Source organism: Mobula hypostoma, chromosome 16 (genome assembly GCF_963921235.1).
Source record: "Mobula hypostoma chromosome 16, sMobHyp1.1, whole genome shotgun sequence".
NCBI lineage: Eukaryota > Metazoa > Chordata > Chondrichthyes > Myliobatiformes > Myliobatidae > Mobula > Mobula hypostoma.
This window is the reverse complement of record NC_086112.1, coordinates 30,559,329-30,583,456: the sequence shown is the minus strand read 5'-3', so window position 1 is coordinate 30,583,456 and position 24,128 is coordinate 30,559,329. Positions and strand designations below refer to the sequence as shown.

At 41.4% G+C, this 24,128-nt stretch overlaps 1 protein-coding gene across 4 annotated transcripts in view; it reads right to left on the bottom strand.

Moving 5' to 3' along the window:
• srfbp1 (serum response factor binding protein 1) overlaps nt 1–24,128 on the bottom strand; it is a 244,418-nt gene that overhangs the window by 218,773 nt on the left and 1,517 nt on the right. The gene's annotated exons all lie outside the window — the stretch shown is intronic.

The following is a 24,128-nucleotide window of genomic DNA, read 5'->3' as shown; positions in this document are numbered from 1 at the left end:
ATCCAATATTACATGTATTTGTTGGAAAAAATATGTGAACCTCTGGTGTGGGTTGTAAAGGTGCCGTGCCCTATAAAGAAAGACACACAATGTCAGGTTACTGACAGAGCCTGCTCTTCGAGGCATGGTGCACATGGTTTGTGTGTACCATGTCTCAATCAAAACAATTTTCAGAGGACCTTGAAAAATTGTACAGATACTTGAAGCTGGAAAAGGCTAGAAAAACACTTCTAAAGACTTGAGTGTTATCAGTCTACAGTAAGAGAAACTGTCTACAAATGGAAAAAACTCAGTTCTGTTGCTACTCTCCTTAGTAGTGGGCGTCCTGCAAAGATCACACCAAGAACACAATGTACAACTGCAGAATCTTTAGAACTTGCTTAAGTCTCTGCTCATGTATCCACTATAAGAAAAACACTGAACGAGAATGGTGTTCATGGAAGGACACCACGGAGGAAACCACTGCTCTTCAAAAAAGACTACGCTGCATGTCTCAAGTTTGCTAAAGACCACCTAATGTTCTGCAACACTTCTGGGACAATGTTCTGTGGACAGATGAGTCAGAAGTTGAACTTTGTGACTGAAATGCACATTGCTATCTTTGCGCACCAACACCAAAACCTCAACGCAACTGTGAAGCATGGTGGAAGGAGCATTATGGTTTGGAGCTGCTATACTGTCTCAGGGCCTGGACAGCTTGCAATCATGCAATCATTGAGGGAACTATGAACTTAAAATTGTTTCAAGACATTTTTCAGGAGAATGGCAGGGTAGCAGTATGTCACCTGAAATGTAATAGAAGTTGGATAATGCAACAAGACACTGATCTGAAAGGCAAGAGTAAATCAACACCAGAATGGTTTAAAAAGAAGAAAATTTGTGCTTTGGAATGACCGAATCAAAGTCCTGACCTTAATCCTATAGAAATATTGTGGAAGGACCTAAAGCAAGCAGTTTATGCAAGGAATCCCACCAACATCCTGGAGTTGAAGCAGTTTTGTAAGGAGTGGCCGACGTGAGGGACTAATCAACAGTTACTGGAAATGTTTGGTTGAAGTTATTGCTGTACAAGAGGGTCAAACCAGTTACTGAAAGCAAAGGTTTACATACCTTTTCCAACAAAATAAATGTAATATTAGATTATTTTTCTCAATAAATTAACAAGTTTAATGTTTTTTGTATTATTTGTGTTCTCTATTTAATTTTAGGACTTACCTAAAGATCTAATCACATTTTAGGTCATATTTATGCAGAAATAGAGAAAATTCTACAGGGTTCACAAACTTCCTAGCACCACTGTATAGAGGCAAAGTAAAAATGTGTGTTTCAGGTCAAGATTCTGCATTAGCACCTGATGCTAGGTCTTGAAACATTAACCATTCCTTTGCCTCACAATTGCTGCTCAACCCGCTGAGTTCTTCCAGTAGTTTGTTTTTTAAATTCTTCTAGGGTTCTTATCATCACAGCCAACTATTACCCCAATCCTGGGCAGCCAAATGGTCTTTATATCCTGATAGATTAGTCTGGTAAATACCAACTCCAATTTAGGAGTAACCTTGAAACATTGGCTACTGTCACCAAGATGGTGCTAGTGAATGATGTACTACTTACCAAATTTGTAAATATACTGCTAAACTACTCTCACTGCAAACTTCAGCCTGTAATTTCTCTTTAAATATGTACTTTAGAACCATCTTAATGAACTAGCGATTTCCTCTAAAGGACTCAGTGGACTTAACTCTCAAACATGTAGGTAATGGACCTTTAAGAGGGTATAAGAGGATATCACCACAGCTGGGATGGGGGGGGGGGGGGGTTGGAAATGACTCCAAGCCAGGATAACACAGAAGATATCCCTTCTATCCAGTATCTTGTTAGCAAAGGTAGAGTCGCAGGAGAAAAAGATTGAAGACCTGAGGACAAAATTGCTGCACATTAAGGGAAACAAGTAGTTGTTGTGTTCTGGGTTTCACATGAAACATGGCTCACTCTGAGCATGCTGGATAAGACCTGAAGGCTTCCCGATACACTGGATGGACCAGACTGTTGACTTAGAGAAGGTAAAAGGTGGGGTTCTGTGTTTCATAATGAATTCTTTGTGGTGCTTGAATGCAGCAGTCTTGTTGCACTCTTATTCCCCCGACCTTCATGATCCTGATCGCAGTTTACATGTTGCCAAAAGTTATTTAAAAAGCACTCAATCTGTTGAATGCCACAATTAGCAAACAGGAAACAGCCTACCCTGACACCTTTCAAATAATTGTTGAGGACTTCAGTTAAGCTAGTTTGAAAAACTCTGCCCAATTATCATAATCTTATCACTTGCAGCACCAGAGGTCCCAACACACTAGATCACTGTTATACTATGATTTGGAATAACTAACATTCCATGCCTAAACTGCATTTTGATCACTTAGTTGTCCTCCCCCATTCTGCATACAGGAAGAGGCTAAAAAGCAAAGATCCAGAGACAGTAAAGAGAAGTGGCTACTAGATTGCTTTGAGTCAGTGGACTAGGCTCTGTTCAAGGACTCAGGATCTGAACGAGTACACCATGGTTTTATGGAATTTACAAAAACAGTTGTCGACAAATACATCACCATAAATGAACCAACTAGAAGCCTTGGATGAACCATAAGATCCACAATTTGCTGAGGGCCAGATCTGTGACATTCAGATCTGGCAACCAAGTTAAATACAATAAATCCAGGTATGATCTATGTAGTCATCTCACATGTGAAGTGGCAATTCCAGACCAAACCTGAAGCACTGAAGCACTTGACAGCCTGTAGCAGGGCTTGAATGCTATTACCGCCTACAAAATGAAACCAAACAATATAGATGATAACAAGGCTTCACTCTCAGATGAGCTCAATGCATTTTATGCCATCAAAACAAGTAGGTACCTTCAAGAACTCCCACTGCCCCCAAAGACACACGAATTCAGTCTGAAGTCAATGTAACAGCATCTTCAGCAGGATGAACCCACAGAAAGCAAACCAGACCAGATGGGGTATTTAGCCAAGTACCAAAGACCTGTACTGATCAACCGGCAGTAGTGTTCACTAATTCCCTTTAACTTCTCGCTTTGGCAGTCTGAGATGCGCACCTGCTTCAAGCAGGCTTCAATTATAGCGGCACCCAAGAATGTGGTTATCTACTTCAATGATTATCATCCAGGAGCACTTACATCCAGTGATTAAGTGCTTTGAGAGGTTGGTGATGAAATATTAACTCCAGCCCAAGAAGCATCTTTGCTCCACTCCAATTTGCCTACCATCACAACAGGTCAACAGCAGATGCCATTTCATTGGCTCTCTACTTAACCCTGGAAAATCTGGCCAGCAAAGATGCATTCATCAGGATGCTCTCCTTTGACCACAGTTTGGTATTAATACCATCAACCCCTCAAAACTAATGAATAAGCTTCATGACCTAGGTGCCAATACCTCCTTGTGCAACTGGATCCTCGATTTCCTCACTTGTAGACCCCAGTCAGTTGCGATTGACAACATCTCCTCCACAATCTCCCCCAGTACAGGTGCACCACAAGGCTGTGCACTTAGCCCCCTGCTCTAGTCGCTTTTACTTAGTGAGGTCAATCACAATGTCATATTTAAGTTTGCAGACAACACCACCACTGAAGTTAGCCGAATCAAAGGTGATGCTGAATCAGCACATAGGACGGAGATTGAAAATCTAGCTGAGTGGTGCCATACAACAACCACCTCTCATTCAATGTTAGCAAGACCAAGGAGATTATTATTGACTTCAGGAGGAGGAAACCAGAAGTTTATTAGTCTTAAACACGAGGAATTCTGCAGATGCTGGAAATTCAAGCAACACACATCAAAGTTGCTGGTGAATGCAGCAGGCCAGGCAGCATCTCTAGGAAGAGGTACAGTCGACGTTTCAGGCCGAGACCCTTCATCAGGACGCTTTAGAAATGGTGAAAATAAAGCGGTGGGGGCCAGGGAACTTAAAATCATCGAAAAGTTTAAGAGCGTGAGAAGTGTCACGAACATAGGTAGGAAGGGATTGAACAAAGGGGGATAAAACTGTGTCGAGGTACGAGGAAATGAGTTTGGTGGGGCAGGAGCAAGATGAGACAATATGTCTGCCAGGACAGGCAGGTTTGTGGATCTTGGGTAGGAGGTAGAAACGGGAAGTGCGAGGTGTGGGTCCTGACGAAGGGTCCCGGCCTGAAACATCGACTGTACCTCTTCCTAGAGATGCTGCCTGGCCTGCTGCGTTCACCAGCAACTTTGATGTGTGTTGTTTATTAGTCTCATTTCACCTGAGTGTCGGCTGGTGTGATATACTGCATCCAGTGCTCCCGGTGCAGCCTTGTAATATATTGGTGAGATCCAACGCAGACTGGGAGACCATTTCACTGAACACCTACACTCTGTCCACCAGAGAAAGCAGGATCTCCCAGTGGCCACACATTTTAATTCCACGTCCCATTCTGATATGTCTATCCACGGCCTCCTCTATTGTCAAGATGAAGCCACACTCAGGTTGGAGGAACAACACCTTATATTCCGTCTGGGTAGCCTCCAACCTGATGGCATGAACACTGACTTCTCTAAATAATGCCCCCTCCTCCCCTTCTTACTCCATCCCTTATTTTTTCCCTTTTTTCCTCTTTTTTCTCTCTCTCTGTCCCTCTCACAATAACTCCTTGCCTCTCTCCATCTTCCTCTGGTGCTCCCCTCCCCCTTTCTTTCTCCCTAGGGCTCCCGTCCCATGACCCTCTCCCTTCTCCAGCTCTGTATCCCTTTTGCCGATCAACTTTCCAGCTCTTAGCTTTATCCCTCCCCCTCCTGTCTTATCCTATCATTTCGGATCTCCCCCTTCCCCTCCCACTTTCTAATCTCTTACTATCTCTTCTTTCAGTTAGTTCTGATGAAGGATCTTGGCCTGAAACGTCGACTGCGCTTCTTCCTATAGATGCTGTCTGGCCTGCTGCGTTCCACCAGCATTTTGTGTGTGCTGCTTGAATTTCCAGCATCTGCAGATTTCCTCGTGTTTGAGTTTATTAGCCTGTAGTCATTGGGGGATCAGAAGTGGAGAGGGTCAGCAACTCTGAATTCCTTGCTGCTGTCGTTTCAGATAATCTGTCCCGAGTCCAGCATGTTGCCATTACGAAGAAAGCACTTCAGTGTCTCTACTTTATTAGAAGTTCGTGAAGACTTGGCATGACATAAAACTTTTACAAACTTCTATAGATATGTGGTAGACAGTATATTGACTTGTTGCTTCACGGCTTGGCGTGGAAATCCCAATGTCTAAGGAAAAGCCTACAAAAAGTAATGCATACAATCTAGTCCATCACCGGTAAAGTACATTGAGCACATGCCTACAAAGTGCTGTTGCAGGAAAGCAGCACCCATCATCCAGGACTGCCATCATCCAGGCCACGCTCTCTTCTAGCTGCTGACATCAGGACGGTAGTACAGGAGCCTCAGGGCCCACAACAGCTGGTTTAGAAAGTTATTACCCATCAGGCTCTTGAACCATTGGGGGTAACTTCACTCAAATTCACTCGCCCCATCACTGAACTGGACTCACTTTCAAGGACTTCATCTCAAGTTCTCAATATTTATTGCTTTTTTATCTATTATTAATTTTCTTTCTCTTGTATTTGCACACTTTGCTGTTTTTTTCCCCCCACATTGGTCATTGTCTGCTCTGTTGGATGTGGTCTTGGTCTTTCATGGATTCTGTTGTGTTTCTTGCATTTACTGTGATTTGCCACAAAAACAGGAATCTCGGGGTTGTACATGGTGACATACAAGTACTTTGATCCTAAATTTGCTTTGAACCAATATCACAGATCACATTCACCCATATAATTTGGGCAGCTACCAGCCTTAGCTAAGCAACACACAAAGCACTCAGCATTCAGGCAGCATCTGTGGAGGAAAATGGCCAGTCAATATTTCTGGCCAAGACCGTTAGCCATCCTAAATCCTTCAAACGGCCTAAGGTAACATTACTTCTTCCAGTTTGATTTTTCCACTGCACTGTTAATAATCAACTTTTAAATGGGCCCCAAAGAGATTGTAGGAGGAGGGAATGGCTATTCTTCCACATAAATTGTGGATTACCCTGCAAGCATGGATAGATTTGTTGTACTTGAATTTGCATCAAAATGTTAACGATGTTGGACTACAAGGTTTTTGCTGGTTAAACCAGAGGAACAGGCCCACATACACCACTGGATTCAGAGTTTCACAGTTGGCTAATCCAGTTCTGTCCATTTTCAAGTGGTGTGGGTGGATGGTAGTGAAGCAAGGGAGCAAAACATGCTTTTACTCTAAATTAGTCAAATGAGAACTCTACTCATGTGAACTTCCCAAAAGCCTTGCTCAGTAAATTCACCACAGGTGGTATAAGCAGCTAAAGAAATATTTGTGCAAAAACATCCAAAACATTATTAATTCTTTCAAATTAGAAAATTTGCTGCGACTGACGATTTCACTGAACTTGACTTAAAGCCACAGGTGGCAGTTTTTATGAATCATGAAATAAAATCTGAACTAAGTGTTTGTTTCTAACTAGGAAAACAACACTGGTTCAGATTGGAAAACATTATTCCCAATGTAGAACTGCATAATGGTGTTCAAATGTTCAGTGGTGTTTAATTATGAGTGAAAATAGCGCTTTTAATATCCATTAAGATTCAACCATTCATTTCCCGTTATGCTGCTGGCATTGAAGGCAGCAATGAAGGTCCTCCAATCTCTGTCTGTTCATGCCATTGCACAAAGATATAGAAGGATTCTTCACTTCTGTTCCAAAACAATTATTTTTAAACCAGTCAGGGCTGTTAGCCTTGGGCTGAACTCCCAAATTTGAAGGACAGATGGACAACTCTTAATCTGGCCTCTATCCTTCGATCTGTTCGGTGACCCTACCATGAGCCAAAGCACAAGGACCTGACTAGCCAACATAGATCTCCTGGTTATTGAGACACGCGAGCCTCCAAACCCTCCAATAAGGTGAAAGGTCCTCTTAGAGGACCCATTAACGTTATAAACACAGAATTCAAATTAGTGCACCCACAAGAATTTAATAGGATCAATTGGTCAATGACCTTAAAACTTTCAAATGTAGCACTAATGAAAAAGAAAATGTATTTTCAAAACCTGAAGAATTAATGTAATGTGATTGGAATGATTTAAAAGACAAGCAATAATCCAAAATTTGCTTCAGCTTGAATCGTAATAGCCAGCCAAGCGTCACGATTTGTTTTTACTTTCACCACAGAGCAATTTCCTTCCACCAACACCACTGCAAAATTCTACCATTCTGACTCACTAAAAATCTATTTATATATGAAACACCCCAGTGTCCTTGGCTGCATAAGTCTAGGGAAGGCAACCTCCGGCCTCGCCAAACGTTAGAGATTGATGCGCGCTTGATCCCACCCCGAACCTCGGTTTGTGTGGATGCTGTGTCACTTGCTACCCTGTTACAAATTAATACCACAAAATAACAGACAGCACACTGCATAAGGTTAAAGGAATTATATTTATGAACCTTAACTGAGGGATTAGTAAAGAATAACAAAAAGAAAAGGGCCTTAACAGGCTGAAAGCAGAACAGCTCTTACAGAGCTGCTACATGAAATACCTACAGCATAACAGTAAAGATGTGAACCAGGACATTACATATAATACAGAACAATTAGCTTCTTGTCACTGTATAAAAAGGCAAAGTACCCTATGGAAAAATTACATATGCACATCATATACACATATTTAAAACAATAAAACACAACTTAAATGGCTAAATAAAAGTTTAGTTACAGGATTCTTTTCTTTAGTTTGGCTAAAAGGAAATGCAAATTGAAGACGTTTAAAATCTACTTTAACCCAGAGGATGGTTTAATGTCCTTTACTAGCAGGTGAATGTGTTTTATTGCAAAGATGGTAAAGGACCACTGACAGCTGCTGGCTACACTTGGGAAGTGCAAGAAACGTTGATCTCAAGAACTTATTTCTAAGCCCCTGTTATGACTTGGCCTTCCATTATCCTGCTACATTTATTTACCATGTACGCATTGAAGTGGACCCACCTATCCCCTTGTTCTACTTTCATTCATCTCAAATTGAATGTTATTTTCCCACAACTAGGTTTTAATGCTTTCAAAAATAACCATCTCAAATATATCAGTTAATAACAAAATGAAAATTTCTCCTGAAATTATTTGAGATGAGAACTGCAGTTTCACAGGTGCGGATAATTGCTAATGACTATAATGGCTTTCAAAATGTATTCTTATTTTTTTGTTTAAGTCCCATTGATTCGAATGTTATTTCTCTCTTTCTAGCTCAAGTTTCTCTTGCTCCATTGTTGAGTAAAACTTGAAAGGAAAATTATACAACGTAACAGTTACAACTACTGTGAAACAAGTACATATTTTCTAATCTCTCACTCAAAAACATCCAAAATCATTCAATAATTTACAAGGTTTGTATTTAAAATAAACTATTAGCAGAAAATCCTGGGAAGCAAAACAAAACCATCCATAACTACAGCTGACTGAAAGACCCTACAAAATTAAACGCAATATTCAAGCTGAACAAGTGATTTCATTTCAGAGCCATCGTCCTTTACAGAACTATATCTATTTCAAGCATTTTGAGAGGCTGATACTTAAAAGATTTCAAAAGCTGAAATCATTAACGAGATCACATTATTTGTGATTGTAAGTTAAAAAAAAATTTAAGCTGCATTTTTATTATTTTTAGTTTTTCAGAAATTGGTAAGATACTGTAAAAAAAAACCTATGATAAAAGTGAGTGAATTTTAGGATAGTGTGCCCCACATTTTCAAAATGAAAAAATCCTTAACTGCACTGCTTACAAAAAACTAACCAACATTAATTCTTCTATAGAAAAAGAGGCCACAGAAAAATGATTTGAATGATAGGCAAGAGATTAAATCAATTTTGACTAATATCACATGCTAGTTTTAGAATTGGCAACTCAGGCGCATGCAGACACTGGAAGTTGGAGCAAAATTCGCTGGACCAGATTGAGCGGCATCTGTGGGGTGTGCAAAAGAAGTTGCTGACGATTCAGGCTGAAACCCTGCTTCAGCACAGCATGTCTCCTATGGGAGTCTGTTTCCAGGCACGCTGACATACATTGGCTCCTGGTGAAGTACAGATTGATCTTACCTTATTTTCAAATCCCATCATGGCCCTCTTTTCCAGTAATCTTCTGACTTACAACTTTCAGCATATCTTCACTCCTCTAATGCTGGCCTCTAATTAAGCCAAAAGTTAACCAATCCATCACAGATGGCTAGTTATCGTCACTAATTTCTGGATTATTGTTCCAGAAAAAAAAAGATGCTGCTTGAAAATTAATTCTTTAACCATGCTTTTGATCACCTGTAGCACCATAGGACCACAATCTCATCTTGTTTAATTTCTGTAAGCATCTTGAGACATTTTATAATATTAAATGCAAATAATTATAAATATTTGGTTGTAATACGAAGACATAATCTATATAAATAAGAGTAATACACCAAGCAATAAACAGAGTCAGGATGGAATTTTAGAACCGCGTATCACTGCCTAATTCTACTTCACCCTTCACATATGAAGCAATTATAAAATGAGCGACAATCCTACAGCCTTATGCTCTCCTGCCACCTTGTGGATATAACATTAATGGAAAAAAGTAGGAAACTACTGATGAACAAAACTTATTTTTGGTCTGTCCCTCTTCTTGCCATTCTCCAACATCATCTCTCATTCACTCCTGCCACTCTGTTCTTAGACACCTACTTCTTTACAATATATTATGTGAATGGTGAAATATTGCACAGTTCTGAATTGGAAGGTGTGCAAAACAGTACAGCACAGGAAAAGGCCCTTCAATCCACAATGTTCCACCAAAATAATTAAACGGAACCGAATACCCAACTAAACTAAAATTGTAACCCTTCTGCTTGTACAAGATCCATATCCCTACTTCTATGCATATTCATATACCTATCAAAGAGTCTCTTAAACACCTCTATAGTACTTGCCTCAACTACCATCCTTGGCAGTGCATTCCAGGCACCCACTACTTTCTGTATAAACTTAATCTGCACAGCCCCTTTCAACTTGCCCTCTCTCACCTTAAATAAATCCCCCCACCTGAGTATTAGACATTTCAACCTGGAGAAAGATACTGTTTGTTTATTAATCTTATAACTTTCTAACAGGTCTCCCTTAGTGTAGCCATTTAATGGACTTAGACCCCAAGATCCCTTTGTACATCAATGATAAGTGCCCTGTCACTAACTGTGTACTATTGCTTTACATTTCAGAGGGAAAATCCTTTCCCTTCAAAGTGCAACAGCTCCCACTTGGCCAGATTAAACTCCATCCACCATTTCTCTTCCCAAATCTGCAACTCGTTTAGCGATCTTCTACATTATCCACAGCACCACTAATCTTTGTATAATCTTCAAATTTACTAACCCACTTATCCACATTGCCACCTAGGTCATTTATATATATCAAAAACCAGAGAGGTCCAACTATAAACAAGAGAAAATCTTCAGTTTCTGGAAATCCAAGCAACACACACAAAATGCTGGGGGAACTCAGCAGGCTAGACAGCACACCTGTCGAAGGATCTTGGCCCAAAACACAGACTATACTTTTTTTCCCCATAGATGCTACCTGGCCTGCTGAGTTCCTCCAACATTTTGTGAGGTCCAAGTATAGATTCTTGGGAATGCCACTACTCACAGACTTCCAGTCAGAATATATCCATTCGACTTTTACCTTCCGACCTCTATGGGCAAGCCAATTCAGAATCCAAAGCATCAAGTCACCATGGATTCTATGTACCTCAATCAAGCATGCTGGAACTTACCAAAAATCCTTACTAAAATCCATGTACATAACATCCACAGCTCTAGCTTCAATCACCTTCATCATCTCCTCAAATAGAAATTAATCAAGTTAGTAAGACATGATGTGCCCTGCACACAGCCATGTTGATTGTTCCTATTTAAGTTATGGTTATCCAAACATTCATAAATCCTACTCCCCAAGGTTCATCTCCAGTAGCTTCCTTTCCATTGAGGTGAGAATCATTGATCTTTATTTTCCAGGATATCCGCATTTCCCTTCTCGCCAGCCATCTGGGACTTCACCAGAGAAAAATGAGGTATCCTTATGCATTAATTGAAAAAGATTAGTGCATAGGTACAGCAAATGAATTGTGAAAACATCACTTTTCACAAGAAGTTCGGCGGGGGATGTGCAGAGCAGTTGTCCAAGAACAATAAAATTTTAGTTTTCTTCCAGTCCAGCTTGCCTGCAATGAGCTCGTGCCACTGGTACAAAGTGGTTATTGAACCAGTCAGAAAACATTTCTCAGGCTCGCCATGCTTTCTTGTTTGCATAATAATGCACAGATAAATTGCGTACACCTTTCAGTGGCATACGTTCACTTCTTCGTTGTCTAATCCACTCAATCAATACAGTCAAGATCTTCATTTTTTGCCGTATGCAGTGTTTTCCTATTTTTCATTAGTTTATGGTCATCACTGTCACTATAAAACTTCAGTAACTTGTCTTTCTGTTTCTTTAAATCATATACAGTGGTAGTTCCGACACTATATTCTTCAGTAAGATGCTGCACAGACACACCACGATCAAGCTTCTGCAATAACTCCACTTTCTGCCTTATTGATAATGATAGATGCTTCATTCTCTTTTTCTCATTGTTATCCATAGGGGTACCTGCAGCTCTTTTTGACATTTTCACAGTGAAATTAAACACAAAGTCAACAGTGAACACAAAGTATCAGCAACAGCAAATGCACGTGTAACCAGTACGAGTGCTGAGCCACAACTGACGTCTGGCGGCCTCTGCTGGTGCTGCCACGTCACACCTGAGTGACATCCGCTGTTGGCGTGACAAACAAGCCTTGTTACAACACGCTCCACACTCCACGAAAAAAAACTTCGGTTTTTGGAGCTTTTCGGATTTCAGAATTTCAGATAAGGGATTGTGGACTTGTATTAGAAAATGAACTTAACTGGCTCGATATTGAGAATCAGAACTATCTCTGACATGACATGAAATTTGTTGTTTAGTAACAACAGCGCAGTTCAAAGATATAAAAATGTATAATTAACAAAATTAAGTAATTAGCACACACAAAAGGAATAATGAGGTAAACAGACCACCCAGAAATCTGATGGCAGATGGGAAGAAACTGGTCCTAAATCAATGAGTGAGAGTCATCAGACTTTATATCTCTTCCTTGATGATAGTAACAAGAAGAGGGCATGCTCCAAATGGAGAGGGTCCTTAATGATGGATGCTGCCTTCCAGAGGCATCACCACTTTAAGATGTCTTCAATGGTGAGTGATTTCAAGTTCCTGGGTATCAAGATCTCTGCGGATCTAACCTGATCCCAAATATCAATGCAGCTGTAAAGACAAGACAGTCGCCATACTTCATCAGGAGTTTGAAAAGATGTGGTTTGTTAATTAAGACACTTATCTAACACAATGTATAGGTGTACAGTGGAGAGCATTCTGACAGGCTGCATCACTGTCTGGTATGGGGGGGGGGGGCACTACTGCACAGGACTGAAAGCTACAGAAAGTTGTAAAATTAGTCAGCAGCATCTTGGGTACTAGCCTCCTTAGTATCCAAGACATCTTCAAGGAGCAGTGCCTAAGAAACGTGATGTCCATTATTAAGGAGCACCATCAACTAGGACATACCCGCTTCTCATTGTTACTATCAGGAAGAAGGTAGAAAGCCTGAAGGCACACACTCAGTGATTCAGGACAGGAACAGCTCTTCCTCTCTACCACGTGATTCCTAAATGAACATTGAACCCATGAACACCACCTCACTTTTTTTTAATGTAGATATTATTTGTTTTTGCACAATGTTTAATCTATTCAATCTACATTAATATACTTACTGAAATTGATTTATCTTTTTTTCCTTTCTGTATTATCATGTACTGCATTGTACTGCTGCTAAGTTAACGAATTTCCCAGCACATGCCACTGATTCTGATGATCAGGAGGGTTCTGCCCATGGAACTGGCTGAGTCCATAACACCCTACAGCCTCTTACAATCAAGAGGTTTCATACCAGTCTGTATTGCATCAAGTCAGAATGTTCTCCACCTTGATTGCATCAGTGCACTGGGTTCAGGATAGGTCCTCCATGATGGTGATGACCAGGAACTTAAAGACACCTCAATGTGTTTTGTTTAGCTGCTCAGATGGGAAATTGCAGTATGTAGCACCAGTTATAATCTGCTCTCATCCAGTACCAACTCTGATCCCCCACGCTGTTATGTGTTCTTCAATTTGCAGGTATTCACAACCCTGCTTATTCATCCTCTAATACCCTCTAGTACAAGGAATAATAATAAATAGAAGAATTGGTAGATGTGGTAATTTCTTCAATGATATTTTATGTTCTAAGTTATGTCTCAGAACAAAATCACATAATCTTATTTCTAAAGTAATGGAGACAGCGCATTCCTAACTGCCCTGAGGTAGGTGAGTTTCTAATATATTTGTAAGGAAGTTTACAGTTAACCAACTTCACTGCAAGCTTGCAGTCTTGAAGAAGGATTACCCAAGGATGATAAATTTCCTTTTGTGAGGATGTTTTTGAACCAGTTGGGTTTCATTTCAATCAGTTTTAAGGTCATCACTGTCGATCCAACCCAAAAGCAGCAAAGTGTTTCTACTCGCAGAGTTGCCACCTCACAGCTCCAGCTGCAAAGATTTAATCCTGACCTCGGATCCGGTCAGGGTGCATGCTATCCCCAAGACCACCTGGGTGTCCTCCGGATGCACCCAAGCTTCCTCCCACATTCCAATATGTAGACTGGTAGAATCTGGGGAAAGTTTATCGGAACACAAGAATAAAATGGGACTAGCATTTAATATGGTTTGAGTTGATTTGTGTGCTTGATTGGCAGCATGGACTCAGTGGGCTAAAGGCCACTTCAGTCGTTTTTTTTCCCCCGTTGTTTATCATTTCCAGATCTAGAACTTTGACACAACTAATTCTAAACACCAGCTTTGATGAACTTACCGCACTACAGCGCGTCAAAATTTCAACACAGAGCTGTTTATCTCTTCACTCTTCAGTGCGCCTACTATGGGTTTATCTCTTAACATTCTTTGTTGGTTTGTGGACACTTAAATCTCAGTGGATCATCAGTTGTTCATTGACTTCAACAGAATGCACCAGTGAATGGTTTCAATCTGTGGATAGTTGTGAGTTTTAAGACGGACTAAAATTTAGCTAAGGTGATAACTTTTTGCACGTCTTATGATCTTTCTGCTAATTATATTCTTTAAGTCTTACCCAATCTAAGCCAGAAGGTATGAGTGATAACATTATGTTTTGATTTCTCTTGCTAATATTCTGGTATCTTCATTCATTAAATACATCATTCTGTTTCACCATCATTGCCCAAAACATGGCCACAAGTGATGATATAACAAAAAAAGCTGGAAATACTCAACAAGCCAGTACTCAACATGGAAGGAGAAATGTTAACTCTAGAAATACAAAGAAACTGCGGATGCTGGAATCTGGAGCAAAATAAAATACAATTGTAGGAACTTAGTAGTCAAGCAGCACCTGTTGAATAGATTCCTTAAGGTTGTCGTAGCCAGTGGTGGTAACGGGGACAGCTCCCACGACCTATTAATTGCTCCAAGTGGTGTGCCTCAAATAGCCTCTGACAACCAAGTCCAGCTCCTAGCCTTCATGTGTGGCTTAGCTACTAAGCCCAGCAGAACCATTTCTACTGGCAGGAGAAGGGGCAAAGCGGGTTACTGGAGCCTTAAAACTAGTTGTTTTGGGCAGATGGGGCTCATCAGCTGTGGTTAGCAGCTCAACTAGGAGAAGGAAAACTGTTCTCAAGCCTCTGCTGCCTGCTGCTATACCCACTTATGGGGAAGGCTTCGGGAGTAAACCCAGATGGGAAAAAACCGGAGCTAGGTTCCCTAATGCAGTCCTACATTGAGTTTAATGCTGACTGGCAACTCCTGTGATGCTGCTGGTACCAAACTGTATCGGTCTCTGCCATTCCTTTCGGTTCATCAGTTGAGTGGAGAGGCGGGAGCTAGCTAAATGAACAACAGCTTGCTCTCCACATCGTACTGCCCAGGCTTGTATATCTAGACAGCTAGGACGCAATATACATGGTCAACCCTGACCGACGGAGACCAACACACAACATACCTCACTTACAATGCAAGTTGTGCAAAAGAAAAACTACACAGTTGGCCAATGGAACTGATAACAAACCCAGGCATTTCATATAGTATTAAACTTGAGTCATAGAAAACTATAGCACAGAAACCAGCCCTTTGGCCCATCTAGTCCATTTAAACTGCTTAGTCCATCAACCTGCACCCGGACCATAGCCCTCCATACCACTATCATCCATGTACCTACCCAAGCTTCTCTTAAACTTTGAAATTGAAATTGCATCCACCACTTGCGCTGACAGCTCATTCCACACTCTTACCACCCTCTGAGTGAAGAAGATTCCCCTCCTGTTCCCCTTAAACATTTTGCCTTTCAATAATCTTTATATATTTTGTAATAATTTCTTGCCAATAATTTAAAGAATTGGGGTAGCCTGGTAGCAAAGTGGTTAGCATAACAGCAATCAGGGTTCAATCCCAGCCGCTGTAAGGAGCTTGTACCTTCTCTCCGTGACTGCGTGGGTTTCCTCCCACAGCCCAAAGACGTATGGGTTAGGTTAGTAAGTTGTGGACACGTTATGCTGACAATGTTTGCGGGCTACCCCAGCACCTGTTCAGATTGTGGTGGTTGTTGATGCAAACACTGCATGGTTTGAGGTACATGTAACAAGTAAAGCTCATCTTAATCCTTCAATTCCTGTAACATTCAATTTGCATTTTAAAAACGTTTTTAATGTAAACTAAACTGATTGCAAGACTTCAACTAGTTGTTATTTCAGAAGGCATATCAACCAGAAACAAACACAAATGTGTTAGGACAGAGATCTATACTATTACTCTATTCAACTGTTCAATTCAAGAATAAATCCATTTACAAACATTTAACGTTCAGAGGCACTAATTTACCCTTTACAGTGGGAGAAACATCTTGGATTTAGCAACAAAGAAAACAAGAATGAATTAATTCACTTGCTCTTCTTCCAGTCTCGTTTACTTAATTTAATGTTAACAATGTTGTCTTCCTTATACTGGAGAAATCAAAATCAGGTTTATTATCACGGGCATGTGCCATGAAATTTGTTAACTTAGCAACAGCAGTTCAATGCAATACATAAATCAAATGCATACTAGCCTATCACTTTGCTGAGCATCTGCGTTCAGTCGGCAGGGGTGACCCTGAGCCTCCTGTTACCTGCCACCATAACTCTCACACTCCAGTGACACTCTGACCTGTTGATCTGTGGCCTTCTATGATACAACAAGCAGGCCCAACAAAAGCTTGATGAACAGTACTTCATCTTCCTGAATTCTAAAACTGGGATTCCTCAGGGATTTAACTTCAGGTACCTGTGATATTACCTAAACTTATTCGTTTTATTTTCCACTTCTCCCCCTAGGAGTGGAAAATGTGCCCAGTCTGACCTGCCAGGCATGTCTTTGTACATTTCACAACTCCTACATTCTTTTGTCTATATTCTCACTTCTCCAATTCCGTCACCAGCCCGATAACTTTGTCTGCAGTTTACCTCCTTAGTTTTACCCTACCTGAGACATCACCCCTCCCTGCAGCTTAAAAAGCTTCTTTTCTTACAAGACCATAAAACTCAGGGGCAGATTTAGGTCATTTGGCCCATTGAATCTGCTTTGTCACTCAATCATGGCTGTTCATTTTCCCCCTCCTCAGCCCTACTCCCTGGCCTTCTCCCCATAACCTTTGATGCTGTGTCCAATCAATAGTAGAGCTGCTAGGACTTGATGTTTCAATCCCTATGGTAAGTCCGCACTCTCGATGTTGGCAGTGGGCTTGGAGTGGTGACAAGGAGGGAGGGTAGCTACGTTGTCGGGGTCATCAGGTGGACACCCTCCTTCTTTGACGTTTCGTTAATAAGCCCACGACATCTCCAGATGGCTCAATGGTGCTAGCTGGCGTCCCAGACACCGCCCCCCCCCCCCGTTCCATACCCTCCTGTCTTCATCTTGCAGCCCAGTTGCTTAGTCTTTCCTTTTAATCCAAATCCAATTACTGCTTTCTCCTGCTGCATTTGACAAGGACTTGACTGCATGTTGGAGGGAGTGACCCCCCCACCCCCATCTTTATCAAACTCTCCCTTGAATACACCTAACAACCTGGGCTCCACAGCTGCCTGTGGTAACAAATTCCACAAATTCACCACCCTCTTGCTAAAGAGGTTTCTCTGCATCTCAGTTTTAAATGGACGCCCCTCTATCCTGAGGCTGTGCCCTCTTGTCCCAGCCTCTCCCACGCTGGGAAACATCCTTTCCAAATCTACGCTGTCTAGGTCCTTCAACATTCAAAAGGTTTCAATCAGATTCCACCCCCCCCATCCTTCTAAATTCCAGCGAGTACAGACCCAGAGCTATCAAACGTAACTCTTTCAATCCCAGAATCATCCTTGTGAACTTCCTCTGAACCCTCTCCAAAGCCAACACAACTTTTCTTAGATGAGGAGCCCAAAACTGTCCACAATACTCAAGGTAAGACCTCACCAGTGCCTCATAAAGCCTCAGCATCACATCCCTGCTCTTGTATTCTATACCTCCTGAAATGAATGCCAACATTGCATTCGCCTTCCTTACCACCGACTCAACCTGCAAGTTAACCTTGAAGGTGTTCTGCACAAGGACTCCCAAGTCTCTTTACATCCCATATTTTTGGATTTTCTCCATTTAGAAAATAGTCTGCTCATTTATTTCTACTACCAAGGTGCATGATCATGCATTTTCCAACATTATTTTTCATTTCCCAGTTTCTTACCCATTCTCCTAATCTGTCCAAGTCCTTCTGTAGCCTAACTGCTTCCTCAACTTCCTGCTCCTCCACCAATCTTTGCATTGTTCTGCAAACTTGGCAACAAAGCCATCTATGCCATTATCTAAATCATTGATATACAGCATAAAAAGCAGTCTCAACACCAACCCCTACAGAACACCACTAGTCACTGGCAACCAACAGAAAAGGATCCTTTTATTCCAACTTGCTGCCACCTACTAATCAGCCAATGCTCGTACCATGCCAGTAACTTTCCTGTAATACCATGGGCTCTTAACTTGGTAAGCAACCTCAATGGCCTTCTGAAAGTCCAAATATACAACATCCACTGTATCCCCTTTATCTTTCCTACTTGTGGTCACCTCAAAGAATTCCAACAGGTTCATCAGGCAAGATTTCCCTTAAGGAAGCCATGCTGACTTTGACCTATGTTGCCTTGTGTCACTAAGTACTCCATATCCTTATCCTTAACAATTGACTCCCAACATCTTCCCAACTGCTTGAGGTCAAGCTACCTGGTCTACAAATTTCGTTCTGCTGCCTTTCCCCTTTCTTAAAGAGTGGAGTAACATTGGCAATTTTCCAGTCCTCTGGGATCATGCCAGAGTCCAATGATTTTTGGAAGATATTACTAATGCCTTCACAATCTCTACAACTACTTCTTTCAGAACCTTAAGGTGCAGTTCATCTGGTCTGAGTGATTTATGTACCCTTAAGTCTTTCAGCTTTTTGAGCACCTTCTCCCTTGTAATAGTAACTGCACTCAGTCCTCGTCCCTCACACCCTTAAACTTCTGGCATACTGTTACTGTCTTCCACAGTGAAGACTAATGCAAAATACTCATTCAGTTTACCTGCCATCTCATTGTCCCTCATTATTTCTTCTCTGGCCTCATTTTCCAGTAGTTCTATATCCACTCTCATCTCTCTTTAATTTTTTTTTAAACATACAAAGCTTTTACTATCCACTTTGATATTGTTTGCTAGCTTGCTTTCATATTTCTTTTCCCTCCTAATGATTCTTTCAGTTGTTCTCTGGAGGTTTTTAAAAAGCTTCCCAATCCTCGGTATCTTCCCGCTAATTCTTGCTTCGTTGTATGCTCTCTCTTTTGTTTTTACATTAGCTTGGACTTCCCTTGTCATCCACGGTCGTACTATTTTGCCATTTGAGTATTTCTTTGTTTTTGGAATACATCTATTTTGCACCATCCTCATTTTCCCCCAGAAACTCATGCCACTGCTGTTCTGCTGTCATCCCTGCCAGCATCTCCTTCCAATTTACTTTGGCCAACTCCTCTCTCATACCATAGTAATTTCCCTTACTCCACCGAAATACTGCTATGTTAGACTTTACTTTCTCCTTATTAAAATTCAAGTAAACTTACTCATATTGTGATCACTTCCTAATCACCTCCGGTTCATGACATAATGCCCAATCCAGTATAGTTGATCCCCTAGTAGAATCGACGACAAACTGCCCTAAAAAGCCATCTCGTAGGTATTCAACAAGCACACGCTCGAGATCTACGACAAACCTGAGGTTGGTCATGTCTAAACTGAACTTCTGCCTCAGCAAGGACCTGGACCCATTGCAATTTGCCTATCGCCACAATAGGTCAATGGCAGATGCAATCTCAATAGCTCTTCACATGGATTTAGACCACCTGGACAACACAAACATCAGGATGCTGTTCATCGAATATAGCTCAGCATTTAATACCATCATTCCCACAATCCTGATTGAGAAGTTACAGAACCTAGGCCTCTGTACCTCCGTCTGCAATAGGATCCTCGACTTCCTAACCGGTAGACTACAATCTGTGCGGATTGGCGATAACATACCCTCCTCGCTGACTATCAACAGTGGTGCACCTCAGGACTGTGTGCTTAATCTACTGCTCTACTCTCTACTTACCCATGGCTGAGTGGCTGGGCATAGCTCAAATACCATCTATAAATCTGCTGACAATACAACCGTTGTTGGTAGAATCTCAGGTGGTGACGAGAGGGCGCACAGGAGTGAAATATGCCAACTAGTGGAATGCTGCCGCAGCAACAACCTGGCACTCAACATCAGTAAGACAAAAGAGTTGATTGTGGACTTCAGGAAGGGTAAGACGAAGTAACACATACCAATCCTCAGAGGGGTCAGAAGTGGAGAGAGTGAGCAGTTTCAAGTACCTGGTGTCAAGATCTCTGACGATCTAACCTGGTCCCAACATATCAATGCAGTTACAAAGAAGGCAAGACAGCAGCTATACTTTATTAGGAGCTTTAAGAGATTTGGTATGTCAACAAATACACTCAAAAAGTTCTGTAGAGATACCATGGAGAGCATTCTGACAGGCTGCATCACTATCTGGTATGGTGGGGGGGGAGGTACTGCACAGAACCAAAAGAAGCTTCAGAGGGTTGTAAATCTAGTCAGCTCCATCTTGGGTACTAGCCTACAAAGTACCCAGGACATCTTCAATGAGCTGTGTATCAGAAAGGCAGCGTCCATTATTAAGGACCTCCAGCACCCAGGGCATGCCCTTTACTCACTGTTACCATCAGGTAGGAGGTACAGAAGCCTGAAGGCACACACTCAGCAATTCAGGAACAGCTTCTTCCCCTCTGCCATCTGATTCCTAAATGGACATTGAACCCTTGGACACTACCTCACACTTTTTAAAAAATATAGCATTTCTGTTTTTTTGCACTATTTTTAATCTATTCAATAGATTTATACATACACTGGATAAAGTCTACTGAATAAGATTTACTTATCTATTATTTCTTCTATTTTATGTATTGCATTGAACTGCTGCTGCTAAGTTAACAAATTTCACGTCACATGCCAGTGATAATAAATCTGATCGAATTTTCCAATGGACTTGCATGTGAAATCTCCCACGACTATCATAACATTGTCCTTTTGACACACCTTTTCTATTTCCCGTTGTAACTGGTAGTCCACATCCCAGCTACTATTGGGAGGCCTGTATACAACTGCCTTTTAACCTTGCAGTTTCTTAACTGAACTCACAAGAGTTCAACATCTTCCAATCCTATGTCACATCTTTCTACTGATTTGATGCCATTTTTTTTAACCAGCAATGCCATGCCACCCCTTCTGCCTACCTTCCTATACCTCTGATAAATGTGTAACCTTGGACATTCAGTTCCCAACTACATCCATCCTTCAGCCATGATTGAGTGATGGCCACAACATTATACCTGACAATCTGTAATACTGCAACAAGATCACCCACCTTATTTCTTAATACCTGCACTGAGGTACAAGTACTGTATTTGCCACCTTTTTTGATTCTGCATCCCTAATGCACTGATACTCACCCCGATGGCTGCAATTTTGTCCTATTATCAGATTGCCCTTCCTGACAGTCTGACTGCTTTTTGCTTTTTTACCATTCATCCTATCTGAGTCCCTTCACTCCAGTTCTCAACCCCCTGCCAAATTAGTTTAAACCATCCCCAACAACCCTAAAAAAACCTGCCCATGAGAATATTGGTACTCCTCGGGTTCAGGTGCAGCACATCACTTTTGTACAGGTCATATCTCCCCCAGAAGAGATCCCAATGATCCAAGGACCTGAAGCCCCTTCTCAGCCATGCATTAATCTGTCAAATCATCTTGTTTCTACCCTCACTGGCATGTGACAAGGACAGCAACCAGAAATTACTACCTTGGAAGTCCTGCTTCTCAACTTTCTGCCTAGATCTTTAAGTTCTTTTTACAGTACCTCTTTGCGTTTTCTTCTTATGCCAATATATATCAAGACATCTGGGTGCTCTCCCTCCCCCACCAAAATGCTGTGAACATGATCCGAGATGTCCCTGACCCTGGCACATGGGAGACAATATACCACTCAGGTGTCCTGTTCACGTCCACAGAGTCTCCTGTCTGTTCCCCTAACTAGTGAATCCCTATCACTACCACTCCCCTCTTCTTCCTTTTCCTTTCTGCACCACAGACTCATGCTCAATGCCAGTAACCTGGTCTCTGAAGCATTCCCCTAGGTGGTCATCCCCCACAACAGTATCCTTATTGAAAGTGCTCCCAGTGTGGCCTCTTGTATAATTGGTGAGACCCAACGTAGATTGGGAGACCGCTTCGCCAGAACAAGCGGGATCTCCCAGTTGCCACCCATTTTAATTCCACTTCCCATTCTGTTATGTCCATCCATGACCTGCTCCGCTGTCAGGATAAGGCCACACTTAGGTTGGAGGAATACCACCTTATATTCTGTTTGGGTAGCCTCCAACCTGATGGCACGAAGATCAATTTTTCAAACTTCTATTAATGCCTCCCCCCACTTCACCATTCCCCATCCCCTTGTCCCTCTCTCATGTTATTTCCTTGCCCGCCCATCGCCTCCCTCTGGTGCTCCTCCCGCCCCCCCCTTTTTTCTTTCTCCCATGACCTTCTGTCTCTTTCACCAATCAATTTCATAGCTCTTTGCTTCATCTCCCCCCACCTCCAAGATTCACCTACTGCCTGGCGTTTTTCTCTTTCCCCTCCCGTCACCTTTTAAATCTACTCTTTGGCTTTTTTTCTCCAGTCTCGCCGAAGGGTTTCGACTCAAAACATCAACTGTACTTCTTTTTTCCATAGATGCTGCCTGGCCTGCTGAGTTCCTCCAGCATTTTGTGTGTATTACTTACTGAGCAGAATGGCCACAGGGGTGGTCCGTGCTAACTGCCTATTCATATTTCTAATTCTTCTGACAGTCACCCTATGTTCTGAGGAAGCAGCTTCCACCTGAAACATTGACTGCTCCTCTGCCCACAGGTGCATCCTGGTTCTATTTTAGACCCTGTATTTGCAGGGGGGGGGGTGTTTCCTTTTTCCTTTACCCTTTCACATCTCTAACCCCACAAGTCCTATATTTCTGACTTCTTGTACATTCTTGATTTTATCACTCCACCAGTAGCAGCCAAGCTTTCAGTTACCTGGAGTCCAAGCTCCCAAAATGCCTCTATAAACTACTGTCATTACTATACATGCTTTCCGTTAACTCTCTGTGGTTTATCACTCCGTTTTCGATAATATTTACCTGAAACACACTGAATTATTTAACCACTTTTAGCTCTGTTATAAATACAAGTTTTTGGTTTCTGAACTCAATTTTCCAGAATGAGAAAATTAAAGCACTAACTGGAACAAGGGCTGGAAAGTTTGAAGAAGGTGACAGCTGAGTTACATATTCTGTTAAGATGTGGGTAGGGGAATGGTTGTAAGGATTTTTCATGTGATGTAACACAGATTACCTGAGAGTACATTGACAAATTAGAGCTCCATGCATATAGTTTAGCAGAATAAGTGGGAGCAACATGCAACTGACGCAAATGATGTTCAGGAAATGAAAATAAACAACCTGGTTAATGAACTGGATGTGAGATGCAAGGCTCAGCTTAATGTGATCAATCAAAATTCCACCAGACAGATGGACACAATGGGAGATGTAAGAGAAATTCCCAGGAACCATGGATATTGCACTGATGGAAAAGTGAGGCTACAATGGGTTTGACTATCAGACCAATTTTATACTAAATCTAAAATCTCAATTGATTAATTCCAATTGACTCCAGAGAAGCAATCCACATGGCTCAAAATCATTTTCTACAGTGACCTGGAACCAGCAACAAATGCCATTGTAGAAAATGCGTTGAAGGAAAACTCGCAAGGGATCAGTACATCTGATCTTGGAGCAAAGTATACCAATCAAAATTATTTTAAAATGATCCCTAATAACCATCCGTAAATTGTTCCAAAATTTTCCTAGCCAGAATGTAAAATTCCTTTGCAATTCTTTCAGAAAACTTTGAAATATACCTCAGCATCTGTAAAGAGAAGTCACATTAAAGATTTGAAATATTATGTCCACTCTCCTTAAAAATGCTGCCAAACCCGCTGTGTACAAAAAACTGAAAATCCGAAGTAAAAACAAAATCTTTTCTCAATTTTGTTTCATAGGCAGTTTCTTTAAAGCAATGTTGTTAACCTCAAAGTTTACCAAATAAGTTAGTGTAACATAATAAAAAGAATAAGTAAAAGAGCCTGCAAATGTCAAACTACAATGCCGAGACATGTCC